The sequence below is a fragment of the Rhipicephalus microplus genome, unplaced genomic scaffold (assembly GCF_043290135.1).
Source record: "Rhipicephalus microplus isolate Deutch F79 unplaced genomic scaffold, USDA_Rmic scaffold_477, whole genome shotgun sequence".
Lineage (NCBI taxonomy): Eukaryota > Metazoa > Arthropoda > Arachnida > Ixodida > Ixodidae > Rhipicephalus > Rhipicephalus microplus.
The window spans coordinates 55,001-70,413 of NW_027465040.1; the positions used below are offsets into that span (position 1 = coordinate 55,001).

General features: G+C 59.5%; 3 non-coding genes across 3 annotated transcripts; all 3 read left to right on the forward strand.

The window, feature by feature from the left end:
- The first annotated feature begins 7,411 nt into the window (after positions 1-7,411).
- On the forward strand, positions 7,412-9,226 carry LOC142794690 (small subunit ribosomal RNA). The gene has a single exon (XR_012892550.1). It is a non-coding gene; the product is annotated as a small subunit ribosomal RNA (ribosomal RNA).
- Positions 9,227-10,957: 1,731 nt separating this feature from the next.
- LOC142794691 (small subunit ribosomal RNA) lies at positions 10,958-12,772 on the forward strand. Its single transcript, XR_012892551.1, has one exon. It is a non-coding gene; the product is annotated as a small subunit ribosomal RNA (ribosomal RNA).
- Positions 12,773-14,491: 1,719 nt separating this feature from the next.
- LOC142794697 (5.8S ribosomal RNA) lies at positions 14,492-14,644 on the forward strand. Its single transcript, XR_012892557.1, has one exon. It is a non-coding gene; the product is annotated as a 5.8S ribosomal RNA (ribosomal RNA).
- The last annotated feature ends 769 nt before the right edge of the window (positions 14,645-15,413 follow it).

The window sequence follows — 15,413 nt, forward strand, 5'->3', positions numbered from 1 at the left end:
GGCTGACGCAGTTCGGACTTGGCACTTTTCGGCTGTGCCTGGCTGGCGGCCCACTCACTCGATCGCCATGTCTGTTTGCCACAGTTTTCCCGGTGGTGCCGCACCCGGGCTCGCCCCGGCAGACGCGTTTTTTTTTTCTTTCGCCCCGGCTGACGCAGTTTTCGCGCCGCCCCGGCTGACGCGGTTTCGTGCCGCCCCGGCAGACGCGGTTTTTTGCGCCGCCCCGGCTGACGCGGTTTTTGCCGCCCCGGCTGACGCAGTTCGGACTTAGCACTTTTTGGCTGAGCCTGGCTGGTGGCCCACTCACTCGATCGCCATGTCTGTTAGCCACAGTTTTCCCGGTGGTGCCGCACCCGGGCTCGCCCCGGCTGACGCAGTTTTCGCGCCGCCCCGGCTGACGCGGTTTCGTGCCGCCCCGGCAGACGCGGTTTTCGCGCCGCCCCGGCTGACGCGGTTTTTGCCGCCCCGGCTGACGCAGTTCGGACTTAGCACTTTTCGGCTGTGCCTGGCTGGCGGCCCACTCACTCGATCGCCATGTCTGTTTGCCACAGTTTTCCCGGTGGTGCCGCACCCGGGCTCGCCCCGGCTGACGCAGTTTTCGCGCCGCCCCGGCTGACGCGGTTTCGTGCCGCCCCGGCAGACGCGGTTTTCGCGCCGCCCCGGCTGACGCGGTTTCGTGCCGCCCCGGCAGACGCGGTTTTTTGCCGCCCCAGCTGACGCAGTTCGGACTTAGCACTTTTTGGCTGAGCCTTGCTGGCGGCCCACTCACTCGATCGCCATGTCTGTTTGCCACAGTTTTCCCGGTGGTGCCGCACCCGGGCTCGCCCCGGCAGACGCGTTTTTTTTTTTCTTTCGCCCCGGCTGACGCAGTTTTCGCGCCGCCCCGGCAGACGCGGTTTTCGCGCCGCCCCGGCAGACGCGGTTTTTTGCGCCGCCCCGGCTGACGCGGTTTTTTGCCGCCCCGGCTGACGCAGTTCGGACTTGGCACTTTTTGGCTGAGCCTGGCTGGCGGCCCACTCACTCGATCGCCATGTCTGTTTGCCACAGTTTTCCCGGTGGTGCCGCACCCGGGCTCGCCCCGGCTGACGCAGTTTTCGCGCCGCCCCGGCTGACGCGGTTTCGTGCCGCCCCGGCAGACGCGGTTTTTTGCGCCGCCCCGGCTGACGCGGTTTTTTGCCGCCCCGGCTGACACGGTTCGGACTTTGCACTTTTCGGCTGTGCCTGGCTGGCGGCCCACTCACTCGATCGCCATGTCTGTTTGCCACAGTTTTCCCGGTGGTGCCGCACCCGGGCTCGCCCCGGCAGACGCGTTTTTTTTTTTTTTTCTTTCGCCCCGGCTGACGCAGTTTTCGCGCCGCCCCGGCTGACGCGGTTTCGTGCCGCCCCGGCAGACGCGGTTTTTTGCGCCGCCCCGGCTGACGTGGTTTTTGCCGCCCCGGCTGACGCAGTTCGGACTTTGCACTTTTTGGCTGAGCCTGGCTGGCGGCCCACTCACTCGATCGCCATGTCTGTTTGCCACAGTTTTCCCGGTGGTGCCGCACCCGGGCTCGCCCCGGCAGACGCGTTTTTTTTTTTCCTTCGCCCCGGCAGACGTGGTTCCCCCCCCCCCCTCCGTCTTTCTTTTTGTTTTTTTTTTTCGCCGCGGCTGAAGTGGATTTTTCGGTGCCTCGACGCCCCGGTAGTCGCGGTTTTTCCGTTTCCGCACGGCCCCGGCTGACGCTGCTCGGTCACAGTCGCCTTTTGTGGTGATTGCAGACTTCTTGAGCGCGGGTGTTTTTTTTTTTTGTTGTTGTTGTTGTTTTATTACGCATTCGCTCCAGCAGACGCTGTTTAGACTTTTTGTTTCCTCTTTTATCCTGCGACGAGGTGACGAGGTTTATTCGGTGCCCCGCCGCCCCGGCTGAAGTGATTTTTCCTGTCCCGTGCCGCCCCGGCTGACGCGGTTGGGACTTCGCGTTTGTTCGGCCGCCACGGGTTTTGGCGCACTCGCTCGGTTGCTTGTTGTTGCCACTTGTTGCGAACCCAGGTTTCTTGAGCGAGCGCGGGCGTTTTTTCTTCCTTTCTTTCTTTGTTCTATGTGTTAGCGAATCGGCCTTTAATATCACACGAGGACTCACAACCAACAATTTTCAGTTTGAAGTGTAAAAAATCTGCAGGTGTTGACGTAACTGACTTGCCCCGTACCCTTGAGTACATCCATGAAGTTCTCGTAGTACTACTAAATCGCATTATTCCAAGTGGAGAAATTCCCATAAACTTGCAAACCTCTACACGAAAATCGGTGCGCGTGATAAAGTTGAAAATTATCGTCCGATATCAAATGTGCCTTCTATAACACAAATTCTAGGAAAAAAAAAAAAAAAACACTTGTTCGCCGTTTTCTGCGCCGTGACTGGCAGCACTCCGGCGAAGCGAAACGGGGTCGATTCGAGCACGATATCGGCGTCTTTCGACGTGCTCGCCGGCGACCGTCGCACGAGTACGTCGCACGAGCGCGTCTGCCGGGGCGCCGTTTGCGAAGCCGACGCAAAAGTGGGAACCGCCGCTCGGATGATCGCCGCTTTCGGCAGAGTGAGTGTTGGCACTCCGGGGAAGCGAAACAGCGTGAATGCGCCCACGAAATCGGCGTATTTTGAAGTGCCCGCCGGCGACCGTCGCACGAGTACGGTAAACCGCGTCAGCCGGGGCGTAGTTCGGGACGCCGACGAAAAAGTGGGAAGCGCAACTCGGATCTTCGCCGTTTTTGCAGGAGTGAGTGGCGGCCCTCCTGCGAGACCAAGAAGCATCGATTCGTGCACGAATTCGGCGCCTTTCGACGTGATCGCCGGCGACCGTCGCTCGAGTAGGGCAAACCGCGTCTGCCGGGGCGGGCTTCGGGACGCCGATGCGAAAGTGGGAAACGCTGCTCGGATGTTCGCCGTTTTTGGCCGAGTGAGTGCTGGCACACGGGCGAAGCCAAACGGGGCCGATTACGGCACGATATCGGCGTCTTTCGACGTGCCCGCCGGCGACCGTCGCACGAGTACGGTAAACCGCGTCAGCCCGGGCGGAGTTCGGGACGCCGATGCGAAAGTGGAGAACGCCGCTCGGATCTTCGCCGTTTTTGGAGGAGTGAGTGGCGGCACTCCGGAGAAGCCAAGGAGCGCCAATTAGCGCACGATATCGGCGTCTTTCGACGCGCTCGCCGGCGACCGTCGCACGAGTAGGGCAAACCGCGTCTGCCGGGGCGGGGTTTACGACGCCGACGCAAAAGTGGGAACCGCCGCTCGGATGTTGGCCGTTTTTGGCAGAGTGAGTGCTGGCACTCCGGCGACGCGAAAGAGCGCGAATGCGCCCACGAAAGTGGCGTATTTGGACGTGCGTGACGGCGACCGCTGCAGGAGTACGAAAAACCACGTCAGCCGGGGCGAGCGACACACGGCGGTCTGGGTGCTTATCGCTGCTATTATAGGGGCACCCCGGCAGACGCAGAAAAAAAAAAAATTTTCGACCTTCTTTTTTGCTGGTCGAGCTCGGGTAACCCAGGTCGCAATGGGAGCCGCGCACGAAAGCGGCGTCGCGAGACGCGTTCGCGGTCGCTAGTCGCACGAGCTCGGCAACCGCGTCAGCCGGCGCGGAGTTCGGGATGCCGACGGCTAAGTGGGTACCGCTGCTCGGATGTTCGCCGTTTTTGGCCGAGTGAGTGCTGGCACTCCGGTGAAGCCAAGGAGCGCCAATTCGTGCACGATATCGGCGTCTTTCGACGTGCCCGCCGGCCACCGCCGCACGAGTACGGCAAACCGCGTCTGCCGGGGCGGGGTTCGCGACGCGTACGCAATAGTGGGAACCGTCGCTCGGATGTTCGTCGTCTTTGGCCGAGCGAGTGCTGGCACTCCGGCGAAGCGAAACGGGGCCGATTCGGGCACGATATCGGCGTATTTCGACGTGCTCGCCGGCGACCGTCGCACGAGTACGGCAAAGCGCGTCTGCCGGGGCGAGGTTTGCGACGCCGACGAAAAAGTGGGAAGCGCCGCTCGGATCTTCGCCGTTTTTGCAGGAGTGAGTGGCGGCCCTCCTGCGAGACCAAGAAGCATCGACTCGCGCACGATATCGGTGTCTTTCGACGTGCCCGCCGGCCACCGCCGCACGAGTACGGCAAACCGCGTATGCCGGGGCGGGGTTGGCGACGCCGACGCAAAAGTGGGAACCGCCACTAGGATGTTCGCCGTTTTTGGCAGAGTGAGTGCTGGCACTCCGGCGAAGCGAAAGAGCGCGAATGCGCCCACGAAAGTGGCGTGTTTGGACGTGCTTGACGACGACCACCGCAGGAAAACGAAAAACCACGTCAGCCGGGGCGAGCGACCCATGGCGGTCTGGGTGCTTATCGCTGCTATTATAGGGGCACCCCGGCAGACGCAAAAAAAAAAAAAAAAATTTTTTTCGACATTCTTTTTTGCTCGTCGACCTCGGGTGACCCAGGTCGCAGTGGGAGCCGCGCACGAAAGCGGCGTCGCGAGACGGCTTCGCGGTCGCTAGTCGCACGAGCTCGGCAACCGCGTCTGCCGGGGCGGAGTTCGGGACGCCGACGGCTAAGTGGGAACCGCCGCTCGGATGTTCGCCGTTTGTGGCCGAGTGAGTGCTGGCACTCCGGCGAAGCCAAACGGGGCCGATTCCGGCACGATATCGGCGTCTTTCTACGTGCTCGCCGGCGACCGTCGCACGAGTACGGCAAAGTGCGTCTGCCGGGGCGGGGTTTGCGACGCGTACGCAATAGTGAGAACCGTCGCTCGGATGTTCGTCGTCTTTCGCCGAGCCAGTGCTGGCAATCCGGCGAAGCCGAACGGAGCCGATTCGGGCACGATATCGGCGTCTTTCCACGTGCTCGCCGGCGACCGTCGCACGAGTACGGTAAACCGCGTCAGCCGGGGCGGAGTTCGGGACGCCGATGCGAAAGTGGGAAGCGCCGCTCGGATCTTCGCCGTTTTTGGAGGAGTCAGTGGCGGCACTCCGGTGAAGCCAAGGTGCGCCAATTCGCGCACGATATCGGCGTCTTTCGACGTGCCCGCCGGCCACCGTCGCACGAGTACGGCAAACCTCGTCTGCCGGGGCGGGGTTTGCGACGCCGACGCAAAAGTGGGAACCGCCGCTCGGATGTTCGCCGTTTTTGGCAGAGTGAGTGCTGGCACTCCGGCGAAGCGAAAGAGCGCGAATGCGCCCACGAAAGTGGCGTGTTTGGACGTGCTTGACGACGACCACCGCAGGAAAACGAAAAACCACGTCAGCCGGGGCGAGCGACCCATGGCGGTCTGGGTGCTTATCGCTGCTATTATAGGGGCACCCCGGCAGACGCAAAAAAAAAAAAAAATTTTTTTCGACATTCTTTTTTGCTCGTCGACCTCGGGTGACCCAGGTCGCAGTGGGAGCCGCGCACGAAAGCGGCGTCGCGAGACGGCTTCGCGGTCGCTAGTCGCACGAGCTCGGCAACCGCGTCTGCCGGGGCGGAGTTCGGGACGCCGACGGCTAAGTGGGAACCGCCGCTCGGATGTTCGCCGTTTGTGGCCGAGTGAGTGCTGGCACTCCGGCGAAGCCAAACGGGGCCGATTCCGGCACGATATCGGCGTCTTTCTACGTGCTCGCCGGCGACCGTCGCACGAGTACGGCAAAGTGCGTCTGCCGGGGCGGGGTTTGCGACGCGTACGCAATAGTGAGAACCGTCGCTCGGATGTTCGTCGTCTTTCGCCGAGCCAGTGCTGGCACTCCGGCGAAGCCGAACGGAGCCGATTCGGGCACGATATCGGCGTCTTTCCACGTGCTCGCCGGCGACCGTCGCACGAGTACGGTAAACCGCGTCAGCCGGGGCGGAGTTCGGGACGCCGATGCGAAAGTGGGAAGCGCCGCTCGGATCTTCGCCGTTTTTGGAGGAGTCAGTGGCGGCACTCCGGTGAAGCCAAGGTGCGCCAATTCGCGCACGATATCGGCGTCTTTCGACGTGCCCGCCGGCCACCGTCGCACGAGTACGGCAAACCTCGTCTGCCGGGGCGGGGTTTGCGACGCCGACGCAAAAGTGGGAACCGCCGCTCGGATGTTCGCCGTTTTTGGCAGAGTGAGTGCTGGCACTCCGGCGAAGCGAAAGAGCGTGAATGCGCCCACGAAAGTAGCGTATTTGGACGTGCTTGACGGCGACCGCCGCAGGAGTACGAAAAACCACGTCAGCCGGGGCGAGCGACCCACGGCGGTCTGGGTGCTTATCGCTGCTATTATAGGGGCACCCCGGCAGACGCAGAAAGAAAAAAAAAATGGGGACATGGCGTGCGTCACCGTGCGGCTTCGCAGCGTTGCCGAAGTCGCCGAGCCCTTCGACTGAGCCGAACGGCGGACAGGGAACGTTGGTCGGCCGTTCTAACCTGTCGGTGCCACGCCGAGACGTCGTTAAGGAAAACCGCGTCGTGGGCCTCTACGACGCCGTCGAGTCGTTGTACGTTTGGTGTCCAGCGTGTCGGCGGCGAGTAGCGGACACGTCGTTCACGACTTCGGTCTTTCGCAGTCGACGCGAACTTGCGGAGAGTCGTGGTGCCTCACGTTTTCGGCAGAAACCGCGGCGGAATTTTCCCGTGCGTGCGCGCACGACCTCGGTGCTGTGCCGTCAGCGTAGTGTTGCACAAACTCGTGGCCTACCCAAGGTGCGGTACGTTTGCGGCCGTATCCTCGGTGGGAATTTCGTGAGTAGGGTCGCAAATTCTACGACCTCGGCGGGTTTGAGAGCGACGTAGACTTGTGGCACGCTCAACATGCCACACGTTTCGGGGCACACCCGCGGTGAAATTTTCTCGAGTACGCTCGTATTAGGGCCCAAGGAGGTCTGGGTACTTATCGCTGCTATTATGTGGGGGTTCTCGTGAGCGGCGTACGCGAAAGCGACCGGGTGTCTGATATGCGGCGGGCTTCGGCCTCGTCAAGCGTGTCCTCGGGTCTGCTCCAGGGGAATCCACGGCAGTCGTCTGCAGCCTCATCCGCTTGATGCGTTAGGGGCTGGTTGTCGGACGGTGCCGTTTTACCACGATATCGAGGTGTGTTCCGTGTCGTCCTCGGGCGATTCAGATGCGAAAGCGCCGAAGACGCGGGCGTGACCCGTCGTCTGGCGGCTTTGCAGTCTCGGCTCCGTTGCTAGTTCCGGCCGGTCCACCGACAGTGCAGCGGGCTTGGGCAACCCGCACGGCGCGACCGAGTCGATGCAACGAAAAAGAGCGAGCATGAACGTGCTTCTTGCCGCACGGCTCCCACTCGTCTTTCGGGAAGGTTGTGCCGTAGCGAGCTCGAACGCCGTCATCTCGGAGTGCAAAATAAGCGTGTTGGGGCGCCTGAAGGTGGCCTCCGCCGCACACAGACTGCGTCCGGCCCGCCGAGGGCGAGGACGGACGCGCAGTCGAACGATTACCTGGTTGATCCTGCCAGTAATCATATGCTTGTCTCAAAGATTAAGCCATGCATGTCTAAGTACATGCCGAAATAAGGCGAAACCGCGAATGGCTCATTAAATCAGTTATGGTTCCTTAGATCGTTTCTTCCTACTTGGATAACTGTGGCAATTCTAGAGCTAATACATGCAGTGAGCCTGGAGCCCTTTGGGTAACGGGTGCTTTTATTAGACCAAGATCGATCGGGTTTCGGCCCGTATTGTGTGGTGACTCTGGATAACTTTGTGCTGATCGCATGGCCACGAGCCGGCGACGTTTCTTTCAAGTGTCTGCCTTATCAACTTTCGATGGTAGGTTACTTGCTTACCATGGTTGTTACGGGTAACGGAGAATCAGGGTTCGATTCCGGAGAGGGAGCCTGAGAAACGGCTACCACATCCAAGGAAGGCAGCAGGCGCGCAAATTACCCACTCCCGGCACGGGGAGGTAGTGACGAAAAATAACAATACGGGACTCTTTTGAGGCCCCGTAATTGAAATGAGTACACTCTAAATCCTTTAACGAGGATCAATTGGAGGGCAAGTCTGGTGCCAGCAGCCGCGGTAATTCCAGCTCCAATAGCGTATACTAAAGCTGCTGCGGTTAAAAAGCTCGTAGTTGGATCTCAGTTCCAGACGAGTAGTGCATCTACCCGATGCGACGGCTCGGACTGAACATCATGCCGGTTCTTTCTTGGTGCACTTCATTGTGTGCCTCGAGATGGCCGGTGCTTTTACTTTGAAAAAATTAGAGTGCTCAACGCAGGCGAGTCGCCTGAATAAACTTGCATGGAATAATAGAACAAGACCTCGTTTCTGTTCTGTTGGTTTTTGGAATACGAGGTAATGATTAAGAGGGACGGACGGGGGCATTCGTATTGCGGCGCTAGAGGTGAAATTCTTGGACCGTCGCAAGACGAACTACTGCGAAAGCATTTGCCAAGAATGTTTTCATTGATCAAGAACGAAAGTCAGAGGTTCGAAGGCGATCAGATACCGCCCTAGTTCTGACCATAAACGATGCCAACCAGCGATCCGCCTGAGTTACTCAAATGACTCGGCGGGCAGCTTCCGGGAAACCAAAGTATTTGGGTTCCGGGGGAAGTATGGTTGCAAAGCTGAAACTTAAAGGAATTGACGGAAGGGCACCACCAGGAGTGGAGCCTGCGGCTTAATTTGACTCAACACGGGAAAACTTACCCGGCCCGGACACTGGGAGGATTGACAGATTGAGAGCTCTTTCTTGATTCGGTGGATGGTGGTGCATGGCCGTTCTTAGTTGGTGGAGCGATTTGTCTGGTTAATTCCGATAACGAACGAGACTCTAGCCTATTAAATAGGTGCGGGGTTCCCAGCACCTTACAACCTTCTTAGAGGGACAAGCGGCTCCTAGCCGCACGAAACAGAGCAATAACAGGTCTGTGATGCCCTTAGATGTCCGGGGCCGCACGCGCGCTACACTGAAGGAAGCAGCGTGTCTTTATCCCTGTCTGAAAAGACTGGGTAACCCGTGGAACTTCTTTCGTGATTGGGATAGGGGCTTGCAATTGTTCCCCTTGAACGAGGAATTCCCAGTAAGCGCGAGTCATAAGCTCGCGTTGATTACGTCCCTGCCCTTTGTACACACCGCCCGTCGCTACTACCGATTGAATGATTTAGTGAGGTCTTCGGACCGATGTCCGGCGCGGCCTTTCGGTTGCGCCGGTCTGTTGGAAAGATGACCAAACTTGATCATTTAGAGGAAGTAAAAGTCGTAACAAGGTTTCCGTAGGTGAACTTGCGGAAGGATCATTAACGGATTGTGAAGGGTGAGCGTCTTCAGACGTCGAGGCCCAGCCGTGCCGGACACTCCGGCGAAGCCGAACGGAGCCGATTCGGGCACGATATCGGCGTCTTTCCACGTGCTCGCCGGCGACCGTCGCACGAGTACGGTAAACCGCGTCAGCCGGGGCGGAGTTCGGGACGCCGATGCGAAAGTGGGAAGCGCCGCTCGGATCTTCGCCGTTTTTGGAGGAGTCAGTGGCGGCACTCCGGTGAAGCCAAGGTGCGCCAATTCGCGCACGATATCGGCGTCTTTCGACGTGCCCGCCGGCCACCGTCGCACGAGTACGGCAAACCTCGTCTGCCGGGGCGGGGTTTGCGACGCCGACGCAAAAGTGGGAACCGCCGCTCGGATGTTCGCCGTTTTTGGCAGAGTGAGTGCTGGCACTCCGGCGAAGCGAAAGAGCGTGAATGCGCCCACGAAAGTAGCGTATTTGGACGTGCTTGACGGCGACCGCCGCAGGAGTACGAAAAACCACGTCAGCCGGGGCGAGCGACCCACGGCGGTCTGGGTGCTTATCGCTGCTATTATAGGGGCACCCCGGCAGACGCAGAAAGAAAAAAAAAAATGGGGACATGGCGTGCGTCACCGTGCGGCTTCGCAGCGTTGCCGAAGTCGCCGAGCCCTTCGACTGAGCCGAACGGCGGACAGGGAACGTTGGTCGGCCGTTCTAACCTGTCGGTGCCACGCCGAGACGTCGTTAAGGAAAACCGCGTCGTGGGCCTCTACGACGCCGTCGAGTCGTTGTACGTTTGGTGTCCAGCGTGTCGGCGGCGAGTAGCGGACACGTCGTTCACGACTTCGGTCTTTCGCAGTCGACGCGAACTTGCGGAGAGTCGTGGTGCCTCACGTTTTCGGCAGAAACCGCGGCGGAATTTTCCCGTGCGTGCGCGCACGACCTCGGTGCTGTGCCGTCAGCGTAGTGTTGCACAAACTCGTGGCCTACCCAAGGTGCGGTACGTTTGCGGCCGTATCCTCGGTGGGAATTTCGTGAGTAGGGTCGCAAATTCTACGACCTCGGCGGGTTTGAGAGCGACGTAGACTTGTGGCACGCTCAACATGCCACACGTTTCGGGGCACACCCGCGGTGAAATTTTCTCGAGTACGCTCGTATTAGGGCCCAAGGAGGTCTGGGTACTTATCGCTGCTATTATGTGGGGGTTCTCGTGAGCGGCGTACGCGAAAGCGACCGGGTGTCTGATATGCGGCGGGCTTCGGCCTCGTCAAGCGTGTCCTCGGGTCTGCTCCAGGGGAATCCACGGCAGTCGTCTGCAGCCTCATCCGCTTGATGCGTTAGGGGCTGGTTGTCGGACGGTGCCGTTTTACCACGATATCGAGGTGTGTTCCGTGTCGTCCTCGGGCGATTCAGATGCGAAAGCGCCGAAGACGCGGGCGTGACCCGTCGTCTGGCGGCTTTGCAGTCTCGGCTCCGTTGCTAGTTCCGGCCGGTCCACCGACAGTGCAGCGGGCTTGGGCAACCCGCACGGCGCGACCGAGTCGATGCAACGAAAAAGAGCGAGCATGAACGTGCTTCTTGCCGCACGGCTCCCACTCGTCTTTCGGGAAGGTTGTGCCGTAGCGAGCTCGAACGCCGTCATCTCGGAGTGCAAAATAAGCGTGTTGGGGCGCCTGAAGGTGGCCTCCGCCGCACACAGACTGCGTCCGGCCCGCCGAGGGCGAGGACGGACGCGCAGTCGAACGATTACCTGGTTGATCCTGCCAGTAATCATATGCTTGTCTCAAAGATTAAGCCATGCATGTCTAAGTACATGCCGAAATAAGGCGAAACCGCGAATGGCTCATTAAATCAGTTATGGTTCCTTAGATCGTTTCTTCCTACTTGGATAACTGTGGCAATTCTAGAGCTAATACATGCAGTGAGCCTGGAGCCCTTTGGGTAACGGGTGCTTTTATTAGACCAAGATCGATCGGGTTTCGGCCCGTATTGTGTGGTGACTCTGGATAACTTTGTGCTGATCGCATGGCCACGAGCCGGCGACGTTTCTTTCAAGTGTCTGCCTTATCAACTTTCGATGGTAGGTTACTTGCTTACCATGGTTGTTACGGGTAACGGAGAATCAGGGTTCGATTCCGGAGAGGGAGCCTGAGAAACGGCTACCACATCCAAGGAAGGCAGCAGGCGCGCAAATTACCCACTCCCGGCACGGGGAGGTAGTGACGAAAAATAACAATACGGGACTCTTTTGAGGCCCCGTAATTGAAATGAGTACACTCTAAATCCTTTAACGAGGATCAATTGGAGGGCAAGTCTGGTGCCAGCAGCCGCGGTAATTCCAGCTCCAATAGCGTATACTAAAGCTGCTGCGGTTAAAAAGCTCGTAGTTGGATCTCAGTTCCAGACGAGTAGTGCATCTACCCGATGCGACGGCTCGGACTGAACATCATGCCGGTTCTTTCTTGGTGCACTTCATTGTGTGCCTCGAGATGGCCGGTGCTTTTACTTTGAAAAAATTAGAGTGCTCAACGCAGGCGAGTCGCCTGAATAAACTTGCATGGAATAATAGAACAAGACCTCGTTTCTGTTCTGTTGGTTTTTGGAATACGAGGTAATGATTAAGAGGGACGGACGGGGGCATTCGTATTGCGGCGCTAGAGGTGAAATTCTTGGACCGTCGCAAGACGAACTACTGCGAAAGCATTTGCCAAGAATGTTTTCATTGATCAAGAACGAAAGTCAGAGGTTCGAAGGCGATCAGATACCGCCCTAGTTCTGACCATAAACGATGCCAACCAGCGATCCGCCTGAGTTACTCAAATGACTCGGCGGGCAGCTTCCGGGAAACCAAAGTATTTGGGTTCCGGGGGAAGTATGGTTGCAAAGCTGAAACTTAAAGGAATTGATGGAAGGGCACCACCAGGAGTGGAGCCTGCGGCTTAATTTGACTCAACACGGGAAAACTTACCCGGCCCGGACACTGGGAGGATTGACAGATTGAGAGCTCTTTCTTGATTCGGTGGATGGTGGTGCATGGCCGTTCTTAGTTGGTGGAGCGATTTGTCTGGTTAATTCCGATAACGAACGAGACTCTAGCCTATTAAATAGGTGCGGGGTTCCCAGCACCTTACAACCTTCTTAGAGGGACAAGCGGCTCCTAGCCGCACGAAACAGAGCAATAACAGGTCTGTGATGCCCTTAGATGTCCGGGGCCGCACGCGCGCTACACTGAAGGAAGCAGCGTGTCTTTATCCCTGTCTGAAAAGACTGGGTAACCCGTGGAACTTCTTTCGTGATTGGGATAGGGGCTTGCAATTGTTCCCCTTGAACGAGGAATTCCCAGTAAGCGCGAGTCATAAGCTCGCGTTGATTACGTCCCTGCCCTTTGTACACACCGCCCGTCGCTACTACCGATTGAATGATTTAGTGAGGTCTTCGGACCGATGTCCGGCGCGGCCTTTCGGTTGCGCCGGTCTGTTGGAAAGATGACCAAACTTGATCATTTAGAGGAAGTAAAAGTCGTAACAAGGTTTCCGTAGGTGAACCTGCGGAAGGATCATTAACGGATTGTGAAGGGTGAGCGCCTCAGCTGCGTCTGCGCCCGACACTTTCTGCCGCTGACCCCGTTTGGACGCGGGGTCGGCTTTTCCCCACGGGGCTGCCTGAATGTGGAGCGGCACCCCGTGACAAATTGTTGCGCCCAGCGGACGCCAACACCGCGACCTTGGACGGTCGGCCAGGTGGCGGACGCGGGTACAAACGGCGCAACGCACTCATAGGTCGGCTTTCGACCCGCCACTGCACCGTGGCTCGAAGCGCTCGAAATGCGCGACCCGACCGCTGCGGGACCGCCTAGTACTGTAAACAGGAGCGGCGGAGCGCGAACGGCGAGTCGTGGTTACGTCGGTAGAAGGCGAGGCTGCGCGTTCCCGAAACGCCAGCCGAGTGCCCTCCCGACCGTTCGAGCGTGCAAGAACGAGACCCGACAATCGCGCGGCGACTGCCAAGTACGAGAGGAACGGCACAAGCGTCGGCGGTCGGTCAAGGAACTGGCGATGTGACGGGTCCGCTGTGCACCAGTGCATACCGTCCCGCCGTCCGCGGCAAGCGCCTCCGCGTCCTCGGGTGACGGAGGCTGCCGGTCGGTTCTTGCAGGCGAGGGATCTCGCTGGCACCGGTTCGCGTTGACGCGCGGCCGGTCATGGCACGGCGATGCGACGGCCGAGGTGCGCAGTACTCGATGGAGGAACCGCACGCTCCGATGACCGTCCCGCCCTCCGCGGCGTATGCGTACCGACCGTAATGGTTGCAGCAGCGCCGGCCGGCTTTTGAATTCGCCACACGAAACACGGTGCGAGATCGCGGTTAGGGGAGCGTCGACGTTGCCAGGCGTTTTGCTTGCTGCCGAGGGAAAGGCGGCACGGCCACGTCGCGCTCGTCGCGATTAGCGGGTCTGCGCGCTTTGGGAAGGTGCCGCAACGACTTGCCGAAAGAGGAAGCACGGAAGAACGAGGGACTTGGACGTCCCGACAATTGAACGCACTTGCGGCCAGGCCCTTGCTGGCTTCGTTCTTCCGCCTCGAGTAGGCTCGTACGCGGCTCCGGCGCCGAAAGTGGTCCTTGGCACCGACTTCGGTGGACGTGGGAAGTGCCGCGCAAGTACGGCGCGCCTGGCTCCACCTGTTGGCTAAAGTAGGCAGCCGGATCGGCATTTTGGTGTGCGGTGGCAAACCGTGGATGCGAAAAAAGCTTGTGCGATTTCGTGGAACAAAAAGCGGGGGTCCCCCTTTTTATGCGGAGGAGACCGACCCGCCCGCCGTGGTGAACCGCGACGCCACGGTAAAAACGGGAGAGGCTTGTCGATGGGACCGTGCATCCCGCGCTCCACGGAGGCCGGGAGGCGGCCGCCCGAGGAAATGTGTAGCCGTCGAGGCCCGCATCTGCGTGCACTCTTATCCAAATGGGTGTACCGCAGGCATTTTCTGGTTAGGCGGGCCAATGAGAGCGAGCACACAACGATACCTACGGGTCCGGCTTGGAGAACCGGCTTCGACGCCTCCCGAGTATTTATAGAGGGGTGGACCACGAAAGCACTCGCAAGTAGCGGAAGCGAAACGCCGTCCGAAACACACCGTTTGCTCGATTTGCGGCAGCCGAAAAAGGCGCGGCAGAGTTTTGGAGTCCAAGCGTGCGCTGAAAAGCGCCCTTCTTGGCCACTGTTTGGCCGAGTGCCAGAAACGTTTGGTTTTGACTGTACGGAATTGAACAAACACTTTTTCACGACTCTAAGCGGTGGATCACTCGGTTCTCGGGTCGATGAAGAACGCAGCCAGCTGCGAGACTTGGTGTGAATTGCAGGACACACTGAGCACTGATTCTTTGAACGCACATTGCGGCCTTGGGTCTTCCCTTGGCTTCGTCTGTCTGAGGGTCGGATCACATATCAAGAGAGCCTTCGGCGCACAAGGGAACGTGAGCCGTCGACTCGTTTTGACCGCGTCGGCAACACGGACAGCACGCTGAACACCTCACAGCGAGCGCCAACAGCGGCCACTCAAGGGCGAGACGGTGGCGACCGTCGTGCCAGAGCCCAACCGAAACGGGGGCGACCGACTGCATTGAGGATGTGGCACCTCGTTGAGACCGCCGCAGGACTTCGAGTCGGAAGGAAGCCTGCAGGGAAAGTGCGGTCGAGGTTGCGTACTCCTCTCTGCGACCGGGCGCGCAAGAGCTGCGAGAGCCACGGACGCGCAACTTTAACGCACGGTAAACACGAGGAGCGAAAGCCGGCCAGCAAAGCTTCTCCAGCCGTGCGCAAAGTGCGCGAGATCGCAGCCTTGCGTTGCGCTTGTTGCCCTCGAAGTAAGCAGGGTGTCCCGTAGACCGGGCGCTCGAACACGCTGCGGGGCCGTGCCTCCTCCAGGCTTTGCCGCGCGAACAGGGAACGTTCGCGCGCAAAGCGCAGGGAGGTGAGGAGGCTGCGCCCGACGTTTGCGGTTCGCTGCGTACGCGGTTGATGCGGAGAGCACGGCGCGACGACTTGCCGCGAAGCGGAAAAAGTCTCCCGCACGAGTTGGCGAAACGTTGGCGAAGCTTAAGGCGTTCTCGTCGTAGTCCGCCGTCGGTCTAAGTGCTTCGCAGTTCCCGTCCCGTTCAAAAAACTGGGCCACTCCAGTTGGGGCGGGGGCGACGCTACACGAGAC